Source organism: Mus musculus, chromosome 15 (genome assembly GCF_000001635.26).
Source record: "Mus musculus strain C57BL/6J chromosome 15, GRCm38.p6 C57BL/6J".
Classification (NCBI taxonomy): Eukaryota; Metazoa; Chordata; class Mammalia; order Rodentia; family Muridae; genus Mus; species Mus musculus.
This window is the reverse complement of record NC_000081.6, coordinates 99,885,392-99,900,137: the sequence shown is the minus strand read 5'-3', so window position 1 is coordinate 99,900,137 and position 14,746 is coordinate 99,885,392. Positions and strand designations below refer to the sequence as shown.

Here is a 14,746-nt window from a genome sequence, read left to right as displayed (position 1 = left end):
GGTAGTGATGCTTAAAGCCAACAACTGCTGTGTAAGGCAGAGCAAATTCAAGGGTGAGCATGATAATATCAGCAAAAGCTGTGTGGTAGGGGACGCAGAGGAATGGGAGGCTTCAAGTTCTCATGGTCATGTAAGAAAGAGAGTGGGAGGTGTTACTGGAACACCCTGGCAAAGGTGATCCTTAAGAGCAGAGTATGGATTTCCATGAGAAGTGGGAGAAATATGGCTGGGAGTGTTCTGAGAGAGAGACTGCTCATCTCGACAGCGTAGCAATGAGGAGGGAAACGAGAGAAACACGCACAAGAAGCAAAGGAAATGGGAGAGTTTGCAGAGAGGCTGTGTGTACTGTTTCACGGGTACAGACACGACACAGTTGAAATGAAACATAACAGTTATATTAGCTTACATTATTAAATAACCTTAGCTTAACTGGCTCACAAGGAGGCTGGAGAGATGGCGCAGTGGTTAGAGCACTTGCTGGTCTTGCAGAGGACCTGAGTTCAGTTTCCAGTGGTGTCCGTGTCAGACAGCTTACAAACTGCCTGTAATTCCAGCTCCAGATCTGCTGCCTTGGCCTTCTCAGGCAGCTGCTCTCTCACACACACACACCTCCATATAACTAAAAATAATAAAAATATCCAGGTGCAGAAGCACATGCCTTTAGCCCCAATCTTGCGCGCGCGCTTGACGCTGCAACAGGATCCTTCTGCACACGTTTATTGGGAGAGCTTGATTGTAGAGGCGAAAAGACCCCGAGCCCAGAACTGGTGCTGCTTATATAGGCCTAGGAGAGGCGTGTCTCACACCCGGATTGGTTATGCACTACGCCTCATTTGCATGTGCCTCATCTGATTGGCTACTCTCTCTCTCTGTACCTCACAGAGCCTCATTATCATACCTCATTTGCATGTCTCACATCTGATTGGTTATACTCTCAAAGCCTCATTATCATGCCCGGGCCAGGCAGTGTCTTTGCAAAAAACTTTACTGCATATGTACACATTGGTTGTTTGTCCAAACTTATGCGTGGTGGCCAGCAGTAGTCAGTGCCACTCTGCAATGGCACATGTGGCTTCCCACACCCCAACACTCAGGAGACAGAGGCAGGTGGATTTCTGAGTCTGAGGCTAGCCTGACCTACATAGTAAGTTTCAGAACAGCCAAAACTAAGACCCTATCTCAAAAAATAAATAAGTCAAAGAAAAATGTAAAACTGTAAAAGTGGGCTCACATAGTAAAAACCTAACTGCTTGCTGTATATGAGACAGTTAAAGAAAGAACACTGAAAGACCAAGTCCTGAGGCTGGCTCACAACTTAGAGGCCAGCCTGGGGTACACAGGAAGGCCCTGTCAGAAGGAGAGGTTGCGGAAGAACAAAGACATAATAGCCAGATGTATATTTTGAGAAGCAAAAGTTCTCTATTCCTAATGTCAGACAAGGCCGAATTTAATGTAAAAAGGCATGAGATGAGACAGGTGATCTTGTACTGTAGGTAAAAGCTGCACTTAAGATGCAGGTCAAGCTCCCTAAACCTGAAGTGGTGTTTGTTGCTCTTGTTGAATCCCAAACCGGCTCCCGACATGGGACTAGCGAATGAACGAATGATGCTCACTGGATCCGGAGACCCCAAAGAGGAAGAGGAGGAGGAAGAATTAGTGGACCCCCTAACAACAGTGAGAGAGCACTGTGAACAGCTGGAGAAGTGTGTAAAGGCCCGGGAACGACTAGAGTTGTGTGATAAGCGCGTGTCTTCCCGATCACAGTCAGAAGAGGGCTGTACAGAGGAGCGCTTTGACTTCCTGCATGCACGCGACCACTGTGTGGCCCACAAGCTCTTTAAAGACTTGAGTAAATATGCAGATTCGCCTGCCTTGGCCTTGTCACTGGGAATCAGGGACAGTTCCTTATTGTGGTTTTGAACATTTGTTTCTGATGCAGTAAGCTCTGAGACCCTCACTGATTTGGGCAGGTAGCTTCTCTTCTGTGTAATTAGCAGTGATTTCATCCTAATAAACTGATTTGCAAACTTGAAAAAAAAAGATACGGATCAAACAGCTACAAATATCCAAGCAACAGTAACACTGCAGCAACCTGCAGACAGAGACTAGGAACATGGGAAGACAGAATAATGGCTTTAACCATATCTCTCTGTCTAAGTTCAAAGATACATAACAAATAACAAATAATAATAACAAAATAACAACAAATCAAAGAACCACAAAAATCTTGAAAGCAGGGAAAGTGAGGGGTAGGCACACTAAGAGATACTATTTATACACTGAGTAAAAGCTTTGTAAATTCCATTACTACAAAATGTCACAGAACAATGAATCAGCTAGCTTCCTGCCTAGAGTCACTCCTAAAGCTTAGCAGCCTAAAACAGCACCTAAAACAGTCTCTATGGTCATGGCTTAGGTCAATTAATAGCACCATACATGGCTGGTTAGCGCTCAAACTGTTTCATGAATGTGCCCAGGGATGGGCATGGGAGTACACACCTATAACCCCAGCATTTGGGAAGTGGATGCCAGGTGGAGCTCTGTGAGTTCGAGGCCACTCTGATCCACAAAAGGAGTTCCAGGTTAGCCAGCAATACACAGTAAAACCATGTCCCCCACCTCACCCCATCCAAAAAAATGAAGGAAAAGAAAAAAAGGAAAAAAAAATGCTGGCTGCTATCATCAGAAGGCTTGACTAGGGCTGGGGGTCCTTATCAGCCCACTCAGAGAGCTGTGTGTTCCTAGAGCTCTGGGGACCCTTCCTAGTACCTAATAATAGAGAGTCTGACTTCCTCTCAGAACAAAGGATCAAAGGGAGAAAGCAGAGCAACACGTCTCTTTATGAGGCCACCTTGGAGTTAACCGACTAGAGGCGAGGCTGTAAATTCCACGTGTTTCTTCTTGTTTGCTCTGTGTTTTGTCCATCAGCGTTGAGGATTATCCCTGGTGCACACAGTGGTGTCCACACTGAGCTAAGCTACATCCCCAGAAAGTCTGTTCCTGGGGTCAGCGAGACAGATGACTTCAAGGGCCAGGGCAAGTCTGATCCCTGAACCCCACATGGGGAGCCTAGCTCATCAATGGTGTTTATCAAGGGTTTGTTTTGTTCTGAGAGGATCCCTATCCTGGTGTACAACATAGTTAGTTCTAGGTTCTAGGCCAGTCAGGGTTATAGAGAAAAACCTGTCTCAAAAGAGAAAAGGAAGGGCATGTGATGTGTGTGTGTGTGTGTGTGTGTGTGTGTGTGTGTGACTGTAATTGGTCACACAGGACATGCTGGTAGAAATGCTCCAAAATAGTTGTTTGCAAGGCAAAGACCTGTAGAGGACAGTAGAAGCCAAGGGTTTGGACCTCATCTTCTGTGGGTTTAAAGGGCTCTGCTTTGATCCCATGTTTCAATCAGAGAGCAGAATAAGGAGAAGTAGAAACTCCCTTTCTTGGGATTGGAGAGATGGCTCCTTGGTTCAGAGTGCTTGCTATTCTTGCAGAAGACCTGGGTTTGGTTCCCAGAATCCACAGTTGCTCACAATCACATGTAACTTCCATTCTAGGGGTTCTGGTACCCTCTTCTGTTCTCCAGGAACTCCTATAAGCACATGGGGCACATGCATACACTCAGGTGCACACATACACATATCCAAAATACATTTAACTATACTTACTGAGCACATGCATACACACATGTCATGTGTGTATGTGTGTGTTGATTACATCTATATAAGATTTAAAAACTACTATAGAAGACGTTATCTTTTATTTTTAGTTGTTCAATAAACAGAAATCAAGATTAAAAAAATATGGTTAGAAAGTTGGCTGTGATAGCTCATGCTGCAATCCCAGTACTAGGTTGGTAGAGACAGGAAAATCAAGAGTTCAAGGCCATCTGCATTCACAGTCAGGAACACAGCTACTGTAAGTGCAGCCGGGGGTGGGGGGTATTCCTATTTATTTTTAAAATTTGTATTACATGTACTTATTACATATAAGCATAGTGGGTGAGCATATGCCACAAGACACATATGAAGGACAGAGGGTCACTTGCTTCAGAAGTTGGCTCTTTGTCACGTGGGTCCTAGGTCAGGTTGTCAGGTTTGACACAAAGCATCTTTCTTTATCCACTGAGCCATCTTGCTGGACCCTAGAGATTCTGTTTCAACAGGTTGGGGAGATAGCTCAGTCAGTAAACTGCTTACTTTGCAAGCACAGAAACGAGAGTTTGGTCCCAGATCCCATGTTATTAAAGATTTATTTATATTATTGATATGAGTACACTGTAGCTGTCTTCAGACACACCAGTAGAGGGCACTGGATCCCATTACAAATGGCTGTGAGCTACCATGTAGTTGCTGGGAACTGAACTCAGGACCTCTGGAAGAGCAGTTAGTGCTCATAACCACTGAGACATCTCTCCAGCCCCAGATCCCATATGTTAAAAAGCTGTGAGTGCAAGCACTTTTGTAATCCCACGGCTGCTATTCTTAGCCTAGGCTATGTGCTGACTTGCAGTCTCAGAGGAAAACCCAATAAACACAAAAAGACCTACACATATACACATACAAATACACATACAGATACACACACATACATACTCATACACACATACACACACACACACACACACACACACACACACACACACGCGCGCGCGCGCGCACACACACATACACGCCCCAAAGAAAGAGTCTGTTTACAAAATGAAACAAAAAAAACCAAATGGTTAAGTACCAGCTCGCTCTCAGGAGTGCTGCACCCGAAGCCCTGGCTTGCAACTCTGTCTTATAAACAAGAGAACTGGGGGTCACGGCCCCACTTCTACCAACCCGCTATACAAACCCTAAGAGACAAACAACCGAGCATCCTAAGGCGCTCCCTTCAAAAATACAGTGATAATAAAAATACTGAGACAAAGCAAGACACACTGAGTGCACCTGGGGTCCCCCCACCCCCACCCCCACCTCTGGTAAGGATTCCACCATGACTATCTCAAAAGTGGCTTCCAGAGCTTAGTCATCCTGAGTGGCTATCACATCTGAGTGACTGGCTCAGAAAGTCTGCTTCCAGAAGAAGCCTGTCCCTCCAGGATCTGTCCTGGACGAAGCCACCATCCTTTTCTCAACATCTTAGCTGACATATGTTTACCCCAGCCTGCTGCTGTGACATGGCTCAGTGTTCCAACAACCTTGGGTTCGGTGGCTTCAGTTCTGGGGTCATCTTTCAGTGTTCACAATGTTTCTGACAAATACAGGAACTAAAACTCAGTTTTATTCTACTTTTTCCAATTCATCTACAAAGATAAAATACTTTGGGCACAACTCCAAACATGCATGATATAAGAGAGTAATAAGTGTGAAGAGTAGGGCTGGAGAGATGGCTCAGTGGTTAAGAACACTAACTGCTCTTCCAAAGATCCTGAGTTCAAATCCCAGCAACCACATGGTGGCTCACAACCATCTGTAATGAGATCTGATGCCCTCTTCTAGTGCACATGAAGACAGCTACAGTGTACTTAGATATAATAATAAATAAATCTTTAAAAAAGTAAAAAAAAAAAAAAAGCCGGGTAGTGGTGGCACACGCCTTTAATCCCAGCACTTGGGAGACAGAGGCAGGCAGATTTCTGAGTTCAAGGCCAGCCTGGTCTACAGAGTGAGTTTCAGGACAGCCAGGCTACACAGAGAAACCCTATCTCAAAAAACCAAAATAAATAAATAAATAAATAATTTAATAAGTGTGAAGAGTAATATACAAAGTATAGTATTTATTTTTAAATTTATTTATTTATTTACTTTTGAGACAGAGTCTCATGGTGTAGTTTTGGCTGTTCTGGAACTCGATCTGTAGACTAGACTGTGGGACATAAATCCATGCCAGGATGTTTGGCAAAGTAGAGCAGGTTGAGACCCAGAGACCCGGTGGGCACACACCTGAGGCTTAGGCAACTCCCCAACCCCTGCCAGATCCCTGACCTGGAACACGTGCGATGCTTCTCAGGGCCCAAAACAGTTCTCCATGCTAATGAGGTACGAAGAGTCCTGGAGTGTTCAGCCAATAAGCTTCCCTTCCCAGACATTCCTCCTTGAGAAATGTTTTTGACCTCAGATCTACACTAAGAGATGGGTATGGTACAGTAAGCATCCATTTTCCACCATGAACGACCAATGAACTGATTAGAACTACAGACCGTCTCTTTCATCAAGATCCATCCGCCATGGGGAGCCATGGAGAAGGCAGGCATTCACCTACAGAACTACAGCTTAATTCTCCCGTAGAAGGCCTCTGTGTGCTCCCTGCCACAACTGCCACCAAGCCTGCCTCCACCAAGCTAAGGACAACCACTGCTGGGACAGGCCTGAGCTCCCCTTACCCCCAGGCCCCAGGGTTAGACGCCTCTGTTCTTCTGAGACTCCCAGCGGCGCCCACGTGTCCAAGAGTCTGAGAACCCCACAGCCCTGGCCTTGTCGCAGGCCCAGGGACCCCCACCCTCAGAGCAGTATCTCAGAGCTTCCCTACAGCCCAGCTAGCCTTGAACTCAGAGATACAATTGCCTCTGCCTCCTGAGTGCTGGGATTAAGGGCGGATGCCACGGCTGTGAACTTTGATGAAGGCATCATATTTAACTTTGTGTTCTTTGTTCTTACAGATCTTGCGATGGAATGAACCGAGGACTGCATGTTGCTGTGGGACATCTGTCAGAGATGACTGCTTGGACGTAGATCTAAGTCAATAAAAAGTCTTTACTGTTGGTGGCAACTACACTGGATATTCAGGATCTCAATGTAGCCCCCAGTTTTTCTCAAGGTGAACTTTTAAAAAAAGGTGAACAACAACAACAACAACAACAAACCCCACGGTCTGGATCGACATCCTTCAGTTAACAAGAACAGTTAGCCAGGAGCAGAACTACAGAAGCCAAAAAGCAAGGTTAAGCTACATTTAGAGACTTCCTCAGAACTGTGGACTTTGATGGATTAGGCCTTTGTTTCTGTTTTGGCAGGTGTTGCTATTTAAGAGTTTTACAGCCTGAATGGTGCTTCCATTTTGGAGTCAGTTGTGCTGTTAGCATACATATGCTGGCAGAAGCGGTCTGCCACTAAGCTGCATCCTCAGAACCATTTATTCTTTTCAGGCAGGGTCTCCTGTAGCTCAGGCTAGCCTCGAACTCCCATTCTTCCTGCCTCAGGTTTCTGAGTTGGTTTGTAGGTGTGACCCGCCATGCCTAGCACGCATGCTAGCGTTTTGGTGTGGTGACAAGTATCTGACAAAGGACTTTAGAACTTATTGTGGTTCATAGTTCCAAAGGTTTCAGTGCTTTATGAAGGGGGTGGGGCGGGGGGCAGCAGGGCTGTCCAGGAAACAGAAAAAGATGCCAGGTTCTTTTCTTTCCCTTCTGTGTTCCACAGAGGCTCCCAGCCTCCGGGCTCATGCCAGCTCACATCTGAGTGTGGGTTCCTCCGTTAGCCAATCGTTTTTTGGTAACTCCCTCATCGGCGTGCCCAGAGGGCCTTGTTTTGCTAACCCAGGTATCTCTCAATCCAGACAAGCAAGATTAAGCACCTCAGAGTACAGACTTAGTTATTTTGACTGTCTTTGCTTCGGGTTTCCCGAGTTACAAAATGGTAGCAGTAATAATTCTCAGCCTGCACCGCCAGTTAAGATGAGCTGGGTTAATGCTGGCTTGGCTCATTTTAACAACCTCCGTGGGTTAGGTGTTCTAGTTAAGGTGCTGATAACCTCTGGCCTGTTCTGTATAGCTCATGAGCTAAAACATTTTTTGTGTTTCTAAATGATTGTGAAGAGGAGAGGGAGGGAAGGGGTATAAGACCAAAAGGGAAAGGCTAGGATTGGTGGTATATGCCTTAGTCTTTCGAGACAGGCTTTCTCTGTGTAGCCCTGGCTATCCTGCTTGGTGGAGATCTTCAATGGTTTCAATAACATTCTAAAACTCAGGGCTGGAGAGGTGGCTCAGTGGTTAAGAGGGCTGGCTGCTCTTCCAGAGGACCTAGGTTCAATTCCCAGCACCCACATGGCGGCTCACCACTGTCTGTAACTCCAGCTCTATGAGTTCTAACATCTTCACACAGATATACATGGAGGAAAGACATCAATGCACATAAAATCAAAGTAAATATATATTTTTAAAAAAATCTAAGACTCAGATTTTTTCTAATAAATATGTATATTTTATTTGTGAGTTTTGTGTTTGCTGTTACAGGCCTGTACCACCCTGCCTAATATAGATATGCATGATACTATAATAGAACACATAAAAACTTGCACTGATAGCTATACAGGCTCAGACTACAAATGATCAAAGAAGCAGAAAGCCAGGATGGTTAGCACACACCTTTGACCCCAGCACTTGGGAGGAGGCAGAGAGGCAAGTGGATCAATATAAGTCTGAGGCCAGCGTGGTCTACATAGCAAGTTCCAGGGCTACAGAGGAAGACCCTATGTTAAAGATATATAGGTATATAGATAGACAGATATAGATGATATAGACAGACAGGTGGTCTATATAAAATATATATACAGATAGACAGACAGGTGGTAGACAGACAGACAGACAGCTTTTGAGCCAGGTGGTAGTACATGCCTGCAGTCCCAGAACATCTGTTATTCTTGTATTTGAGAAGCTCAGGCAGGTGGATGTTAAGTTCCAGTGTAGACTACATAGTGAAAGGGTGGAGGGCGGGGGGGGGGGGGGGGCGGCTCTGAGCATGGGTGTGTGTGTGGCTGTGACCCCAGCACTTGAGAGGTGGGAGCCCCAGGAATATTGCATATTCAAGGCTGTCTCAAAATCAAAATGGGGGGGGGGGGAACCAACTCACGTTCATTGCCTTCCTTGAAAACTAGATCTGAGGCTGACTCTGGAGTTTTTACTGAGAGCTCACAGGAAGCCCGACGACCTTCACTGTTTGTCAGTAGAAGAGCAGGGTGGTGCAGAGTCTAAAGTATGACCCCGGCTAGTCACATGGAGACCGTTTTGTTTTGGTCTATGTTTTGAAAGTAAAAAAAGGACAGTTTTTCTGCATGATTCCAAAAGTACATTTGGACGTCTGAACACCTGCTGACTGTTGTTTGCTAACAGGGGTGTGACCCGCCTCCCAGTAAGCTGTCTGTGCATTTTGGTATTTCCTCCTGCCTTTTAGAATTAACAGCTGCTTCACGGTTAACTGGGAAAGAGCAGGTGTGTTGGAGATCGGAAGAGGAACCAGCAGTGGCCAACCTAAGCAGCACTGCTGTCCTTTGCACCGGAAAAGACCGACGGGAGGAGAAGAGGAGGGACAGACTCTGGTGATTTAAGGTGACAGACAGACAACAAGAATAACTGTCTTTGACTTTAAAAGCTGTGGTACGAAAGGACATAATTAAATTACACAAGGACAAAGAGGGATAGAGAAAGACGAAGAGGTGTTCTCAGGTCAGCTTGCCACTACAGCCACGCACTGTTCTCCCAGCGTTCCCTAGAGAGTCTTCCCCACCTGGTGACATTTGAGGTATTAAGCATGTGAGATGAGATTGGGCACCTTAAGCATGTGACCCTTAAGGGGCTGGCCGTGCTCCCTTCCTGCTGAACTAGTTTCTTATCCCAGAGGCGGATCCTGGAGCTCAGGTGTTCTCCAGTTTCCCAGTGCTCTGCGGGCTTCTATCGCTCTCTCTGAAAAGGACGAGGAAAAGCTAACAGATCAGATTCTGCTGTGGGGTGCACTGTTTGCCTCCTGGAAATCCAGCGTGGGAGAAAAGGAAGGAGTCTGAATTTACTGACGATGGAGCCCAGGGTCCGTCCTTTCAATATAACTGCAAAGAAGCAGCTGACTGAAACCAAGAAACTGGTCTCATGAGTACACGGTCAATATGTCAAAAAGGGTTGGGCATGGTGGTGCACGCCTTTAATCCCAGCTCTTAGGAGGCAGAGACAGGAGGATTGCTGTGAGTTCTTGGTCAGCCTGGTCTATACAGTAAGTTCCAGACCAGCTGGGACTATATAGTGAGACTCTGCCTCAAAAATAAATAAGATGGAGCTAGAGAGATGGCTCAGAGGTTAAGAGCACTGGCTGCTCTTCCAGAGGTCCTAAGTTCAATTCCCAGCAACCACATGGTGGGTCACAGCCTTCTATAATGAGATCTGATGCCCTCTTCTGCGGTGTCTGAAGACAGCTACAGTGTACTTACATAATACTAAATAAATAAATCTTAAAAATAAGTAAATCAATAAGATGGGGGGGGTGAAAAATGGGAATCAGGGGTGAATCTGAGAAAAACAAAACACCATTATGTACAGGCATGGAATGTCAGATACTAAGTTTTAAAGTATTCTAAAAAGAAGTAAAAAGGAACCGCAAACAAACTCTTGACTGCAAAGCCCGAGCTCACTCTCCCAGCCTGAGGGTGTACGCCTGGGTGTGGGCCCCCTCCCCTTCCTAATGCATCAGCTCCCTCATGTGATACCATTCCCACCACAGAACAGTGACTCCAGCCTCAAACAATTTACTATTCAGCTTTTTCAGAAGCCGACAGAATCCCAATAGCTTGTCATCTGCTGAAGTACTTGGGGGAGTGTTTAAAATCCCGACGGAAAGCTGGGGGTGGGGGCAAGAGGAATGTGTTAGTTCTCATTAATTTGAATAAATAATGAATAAAACCCTAACAGAGTGGCCGGAAGTGTGTTAATCTTGCCAGCAGTGAGTTTTTTCCAAAGGACAATCACTTCCACCTTCATTTATTGGAATTGCTTGGAAGCAGAAGTCAGGAAATCCCCTTCCTTGATTTGTGGTATTTATGTGGCTGTTGTTTATAAAGAGCAGACTTTATTCTCAAGCCTTGACATTTTCGAATGGTTTTGCTCTTTAATAGAACATAGTCTGAGTTATTTTTAAAGGTTTCCACACGAGAAGTAATTTTATTCCTATATTCTGGGAAAATAAAACTACAAGCAAAGAATGCCTAATTCTTTTTGCTGTCCTTTTGAGCCTGTCCTCCTGTAGCCCAGGCTGGCCTCAAACTCACTATGCTGATTAGGATGGTCTGGTCTATGTAGTGAGCTCCAGGACAGCCTGGGCTACATACAGAAGCCATGTCTCAAAAGACACTGGGAACAACAGCAAAACCTGGCTAATTCCTTCTTAAAAAACACGTGCTTGCTACAGGGATAACTTTAATTCTAGAAATTATCTTTAATACACTCATACCATTCTAGTTAGGCTATCTGGGAAGAATGCAAATTGTTCAACATATGAGGAATTCAGTTCTTTTTCATAATAACCAAGAATCACTTCAGAGTTTTTGTTTGTTTGCTTTATAGTTTTTTTGTGGGTTTTTGCTTGTTTGTTTGTTTAACAAAGTAAAAACAAATTATCTTCTCACTAAACAGGTTGTCATAAGGCTGCTTGCTGTGTTAGCCTAACCACTGGGCATGATTCCTGGAACCTCCATAAAACCAGGATATGGTTACAGCTGTAAGCCCAGCATTGCTCTGGTGAGATGGGAGACTGAGACAGAATGGGCCAGAGTCTCTGGGGCCATCTGGCCTGGAGGCGAAGCACGGGAGAAACAGTAAGACAGACCTTATCTCAAGGAGGTGAAAGGTCAGAACTGATTCCCAAAAGTCCTCAGACCTCATAGAGGTCCTGGTGCACACACAGACACACACTGGCTGTGTGTATGTATGTGGTTGTGTGGTATATGTAGGTGTGTGTGTAGGTGTATCTACAGATATGTAGATGTGTCCGGTTGTGTGTATGTGTGTGTAGTTGTGTATATGTTATATGTGGCATATATGCATGTAGTTGTGTGTTTGGCTTGCATGCATGCCTATTACCACAGTCATACCTGTTGTCCATAGAGGACATAAGAGGGCATCGGATCCCCTAAAACTGGAGTTACAGATGATTGTGAGCCCCAATTTGGGTGGTGTGAATTGAACTCTGGTCTTCTGCAAGAGCAACCCATCTCTCCAGCTTGTAACCAGCTTTCCTCCTTCATATTGTTTTGTTTCCTGGTTCTTTTTTTTGGGGGGGGGGGGGTTGATACAGGGTTTCTCTGTGTAGCCCTGGCTGCCCTGGAACTCACTCTATAGACCAGGCTGGCCTCAAACTCAGAAATCTGCCTGCCTCTGCCTCCCAAGTGCTGGGATTAACGGTGCGGTTGGCCATCACTGCCCAGCCTGTTCCCTGGTTCTTGTTACAATGAGCAGCACTCGTTGTTCAGCTATTGCGGGGGGGGGGGGTGTGTGCAGGGAGTGGGGGGTGGTACTTATTGTTTGAAACAGTGAAGGATGCTCTGATTAATGAAATACAAATAAAAGACTCACAATGTGAGGACTCCCCCACATTCTGACTCAGGAGAGGCGACACCCCAAATCACTCATGAGAAATGGCCTTGATGCAAACCGCAAGAGGACTTTTATTCCAGGTGTGCTTTAGGGCCCACAGTCATACACTATGCAGGGTTAGAGGACCGTGGGCCCTGAGTAGCTGGGAAAGGGGGTATTTAAAGGAAGAAACCACAACTCAAGGGGGTGGGGAGGGCATTGTTGGAAATACCAAAAATACCAGTTAAGAGTCATGAGGAGCCGGGCATGGTGGCTTTAATCTCAGCACTTGGGAGGCAGAGGCAGGCGGATTTCTGAGTTTGAGGCCAGCTTGGTCTACAAAGTGAGTTCCAGGACAGCCAGAGCTATACAGAGAAGCCCTGTCTGGAAAAACTAAAAAAAAAAAAAAAAAAAAAAGAGTCAGGAGGGAGTGGAAGTCATGAGATTCACAAGGAAAAATACCTGGTAATTGTGCAGTTATTTCTCAAGACAATTTCTATGAGCCTCTAACAATAGCACATTTGCATAGCGGTTTCCAGCAATGGTCAGGGTGACTTTTTTTTTTTTTGAACAAACTCTCCCTGAACCCAGGAAGTGGGGTAGGTGAAGGAATACTGCTATCTGTTTTATGATTAGCATGCCTTGGAGCATTGAGTCACAAAGGTCACATTTTCAAGCCTGAGCCTAACTAAAGGCCTAGTTTTTTTGTTTTTATGTTACACTTTTTCACAAATAAAAGCCAATAAAATTTGTTGTAATTTTGACATCACCTCGGATACTTTTGTCTTCTTGCAGTGCTGATTATCAAGCCCAAAGCCCCCCACGCAAGTGCAGTGGTGCCCACCTTTAATCTCAGCACTCAGGAGGTAGAGGCAGGTGGATGTCTATGAGTCTGAAGCCCGCCTGGTCTACAGAGTGAGTTCCAAAGCTGCCAGGGATACATAGAGAAACATTGTATCAAAAAACAAGGCAAACAAACCACAAAAGTCTCACACATGCTAGGCAAGGATTCACAGAGTCCCTAGTGGGAACCTACAGCATGACAGTAAAAGGCTGGAGAGGTGGCTCAGTGGGTAAGAGCACTCACTGCTCTTCTAGAGGTCCTGAGCTCCCAGGAACCACATGCTGGCTCACAACCATCTATAATGAGATCTGATGCCCTCTTCTGGTGTGTCTGAAGATAGCTACAATGTATTTATACATATAATAAATAAATAAATCTTTAAAAAAAAAAGAATATAGCTAAAAATGTGCAAGAAGACAGAATATGAGGAACTTCCCAAGGAGATTTTCCTCTGGATGAGCAGGGGCAAGCACCTGTGTGACAAGGGGCTCAGTGACCACATCTGAAATGCCCCCCCCGCCCCCAAACTTCATTGTTTTCTATAAACCAGACTCGCTAGGCACAGACTTTCATTCTGGTCTTTCTGTCTTCATTTCCTATTCCATGCATGCTAGGCTGCATAGCCAGCGTCCATCGTACGTCCATCGTAGGCAGCAGGGACAAGATTGGCAGGAGAGAATGAATCCACCCTTGAGACCAGAGTTGGGGAAATAAGCTTATTGAATGTACTCCAAGAGGATAGAGGGCAAGGACATACCAGAGTACTGGCTGCAGTTTGAAATGCTTTCTAAATCATAATACTCACTGAACACAAATTTGGAATTTCAGGTAGTGTAGAAGTGTAGTGTGCTGGCTGGTTCTGTGTGTCAACTTGATACAAGCTGGAATTATCAAAGAGAAAGGAGCCTCCCTTGAGGAAATGCCTCCATGAGATCCAGCTGTGGGGCATTTTATTCATTAATGATCAAGGGTGAGAGGGCCTGTTGTGGGGGGGGGGTCCATCCCTGGGCTGGTAGTCCTGGGTTCTATAAGCAAGCAAGCTGAGCAAGCCAGGGGAAGCAAGCTAGTAAGGAACATTCCTCCATGGCCTCTGCATCAGCTCCTGCTTGGTGACCTGCTGGAGTTCCAGTCCTGACTTCTTTTGGTGATAAACCCTTTCCTCCCCAATTTGCTTCTTGGTCTTGATAAGCCCTACTAAGGCATGTAGTGTAAGGATGATACAATATTGCATTGTCTTTCCTATGTCTAAAGTCTACAGAAAATAACAAATGTTACCAGTGACAATCTCAGGCTCAATAAAAATTGATTAAAAGAAAGTAGAATACCCAAGGTCAGAGACATTGTTCAATGGTAAAGACATGGCCAAGTCTGATGTCTTGACTTCACTCTCCATGGTCTAGGTGGTAGATGGCGAGAACCAACTCCCTTTTCCAGCCCAGACCTGGAAACTCTACCTCCCAAGTGCTATGGTAACAGGGGTGCATCACCATATCTGATTCGGTTGGGGGTTGTCTGGCTTGTGAGGGGGTTGATCCAGAAATTCTACAATCTGTACCACATACTGGACAGGATTATCAAATTTGTAAGGTTCA

General features: G+C 45.4%; 1 pseudogene; it reads left to right on the top strand.

Moving 5' to 3' along the window:
- Uqcrh-ps1 (ubiquinol-cytochrome c reductase hinge protein, pseudogene 1) lies at positions 1,524-2,040 on the top strand (annotated as a pseudogene).